This window comes from Thalassophryne amazonica, chromosome 10, assembly GCF_902500255.1.
Source record: "Thalassophryne amazonica chromosome 10, fThaAma1.1, whole genome shotgun sequence".
Taxonomy (NCBI): Eukaryota; Metazoa; Chordata; class Actinopteri; order Batrachoidiformes; family Batrachoididae; genus Thalassophryne; species Thalassophryne amazonica.
In genome coordinates, this window is record NC_047112.1 from 104,113,881 (window position 1) to 104,117,089 (window position 3,209).

Genomic DNA, 3,209 nt, shown 5'->3' on the forward strand with positions numbered 1-3,209 from the left:
ACAGAGCTTTCTCTTATCATGCCCCTGTTCTGTGGAATGAACTCCCTGCGTCAATAATACAGTCAGATTCTGTAGAGACTTTCAAGTCCAGACTTAAGATACACTTATTTTCCCTTTCGTATGGCTAGCATACTGGCATAGTATGTTACTATGCTTTTTACCTTTTTAAATTCATTTTATTAGGAAACAGAGCAGGGTGCAGCCTCAGCTTTATCTAAAGTCTGGGTCTTTTAGTGAAACTTAGGGCAAGTGGTCAGCGCCCACCTTAGTATTTCTTCTGTTTTTCTTTTTGCTTAATGCTGACAGATTATATTGTATTTGTTGTCTTTCTGCCACCTGATTCTGTTTTTTTCCTCTCTATTTGAGGTGCAGCTCCATCCAGAGTGGGGAGTGGGTGTCTTCTTCTGCATGCCTCCCGTCCTGTGTACCAGCATGGACACCCATAATTTCCTATATATTCGTATTGTCAATTGTGTCAATAGCATGGCCCAAGCAGAGGGTCACCCCTTTGAGTCTGGTCTGCTTGAGGTTTCTTCCTCAAATCATCAGAGGAAATTTTTTCTTACCACTCTCACCTGTGTGCTTGCTCTAGGGGTTGGTAAGGTTAGACCTTACTTGTGTAAAGTGCCTTGAGGCAACTTTGTTGTGGTTTGACGCTATATAAATGAAATAAACTGAATTGAATTTTTCTGTTTGAAATGTAATTAAATCCATCTGAAGGGTATTTTGTATTGGGGGTGTCAGGGGAGGGTGTAAATGGTGAACCCACTTCTTGACCTGTCAGTGCTTTGGGTGTCAGAGGCACACTGTGGCTTCTGGATATGCCGATAGTGACAACAGTGGAGATAAGTTCAGAGAAATCACTTGTGGATCTGCATTTGGACCCGTGTGCAGAAGGAGAGTGTACCGACCTTTCAGCAGTCTAGACTCCCAATACAGAGTTACATCAGGATACTTCACCATCCGCCAACAAAGCAAAGTTCAGCAGTGACAAATGCTGCACCAATCATGGATAACCATAAGGTTTAGGAAGACATGCCATGTGAGAGGTCAGAGTTCTGCTGAATCTCTTTTAGAGTCAATCATCAGGAGCACCACATGAACTGCTGAATGAGTAATGCTTCAGACACAGAGTTTGATGGTGAAAAAGATGATGCAGTAATTCACTCTGAATCTTCATGGCTCAGTGCCTCACCTGATGGCATTGTTTACGATCCCAGTCGAAGCCCATCATCTGGTTTGACTGAAATTCAACGCCCAAATGTAAAACATTATGTTGACTGCAGGTATTTGTACTTGTGAAATGGCAGGTTTTAATCTAAAGACAGTCCGAAGACTGTTGGGATAAGCTCCAGCCCCCATGACCTTTAGTTGGAGTAAGTGGGTAATGAATCATTAATGAGATTTATTTTCGGCGCAAGCAGAGTGCTGAAGAGACGACGGATGGCTGTGGTGAAGGCTGGCTGGTGTGAATATATGGACCATTGTGACGTGAATAAAATAACTGCAGAAAAGACTTTCTTCTTTTAAAATAAGTGATAGTCTCTTCTTGTTGGTGGTGGGACAAGGCAGTAGCATCCTCTGGCTTGGGCTGAAAAGCACCCAGTGCAGACAAACACGGAGGGACATCTTTAAAAACCTGCATTTATTCACAAGTAATGTCCCTGACAAGGAATTAAAGTATTTACAGACTTAGTCATCCAAAACAAGGGCATCTTATGTGGACAACAGTTTTTGTCAGGCTGTGATGATGAATTCGTGCAACAAGTCAGATTAAAAGACTATAATTACTCTGTACGCCACATTGTAAAGTTCTAGTTTCCACTGCTACATTGATTAGCTGCTTACACCAGTTATGCGCATACTCCACATCTTCTTCTCTTTTTTTGTGGATGCATTGCAGTGCCAGATGCAGGCCTTGGAGGGTGACTTTTCAAGAGTATGTTTAAAATTATTTCCCTTACCAAAAAATAGTACTGATAAGTATATAAAAAGTAAAGTAGAAGTATACTTGAAACATACTTGCATATACTACTTTTTGGTAAGGGTTGAAAACATTGCTGTCAGCAGGGGAACTCCTAAAATTGTTGAGGAGTAAAGGTTTGCATTTTGTTTCCTGGTATTCTGAGCTGCAAACTAGGAAGAGCTGGACAACAGCAAAAGGTAGCTTAAGACTTTAGCCCAATAGTGTATGAAAGTATGTGATTTGTACCTGTCCTGATTAGTCTGTGACTGCTCAGTTTTGGCACGACTGAGAGCTTGTTCATATTTCTCCTGCCACGTCCGATTGGAGAGCTCAAGTTGGGTTTGTGCCTCAGAAAGTTGCCGCTGTAACTGTAGATTCTGACCTTCCAGACTGCTCAGAGAAGATGCATAACTCTCCTTCAGCGATGCAAGCGAGGAATCGCCCCTCTGTGGAGCAAAGTGATTCAGCAAGTTAAACCAAAGACAAGTGAGTCAGATTTAAACATAAGCACTCAAGTCAAATGAAGAAAAGAATGCTACATGGCGGCGTCTGAGCTGTGTAATGACCATACAGCAATTAGATTAAATCAGACAAACCTTGGGTGTCTGAGTCACGAGTCTCTGCAGGAGATCCTTCAGACTGTGATTCTCTGTTTGAAGAGTCTCCAGCTGTGCCCGAGTCACCTGAGAAATGCAGAGAATGTGAGAAACCAGACTTAGTTACCATTTTGTAACATTACATCAGCACAGTGCAGGCTCTTTCAACCCATTATTAACAAAAAAACAGAAGAAAAGCATTAGCATTATAGCATTATTTCTCTTATCACTCAGACATTAAATATTGAAACCGCTGCCCATCTATTAATTCTTTTTGACAGTAAAAACGTACATGATGAAGCCATTGTTCTGTCTCATTCCATCGCTATGTACCTGTAGTTTTACATGTTCTAATCTCGCGTTGTCTTTTTCTCGCAAATGTACGTTTATAATGTCGCAAATTTGCATGTTTAAATCTCACAAATTTGCGTGTTATTTCTCGTAAATTTGCATGTTTATTCTTGCATATTTGTGACTTCTCGCAAATTTGCTTCTTTTTTCCTCACAGATTTGCATGTTTAGAATCACGAAAATTTGCGTGTTTAATCTGACAGATTTGCTTTTTCTTGCAAATTTGCTGCTTTTTCTCACGTATTTGCATGTTTACAATCTCAAAAATTTGCGTGTTTAATCTGGCAAATTTGCTT

The 3,209-nt window shown here is 40.7% G+C and overlaps 1 long non-coding RNA gene across 1 annotated transcript; it reads right to left on the bottom strand.

Annotated features, from left to right (window-relative positions):
* Positions 1-2,277: 2,277 nt before the first annotated feature.
* On the bottom strand, positions 2,278-2,649 carry LOC117518050. The gene is made up of 2 exons (XR_004562901.1): positions 2,563-2,649; positions 2,278-2,412 (listed from the first exon to the last, which is right to left on the bottom strand). It is a non-coding gene; the product is annotated as an uncharacterized LOC117518050 (long non-coding RNA).
* Between the last annotated feature and the right edge of the window lie 560 nt (positions 2,650-3,209).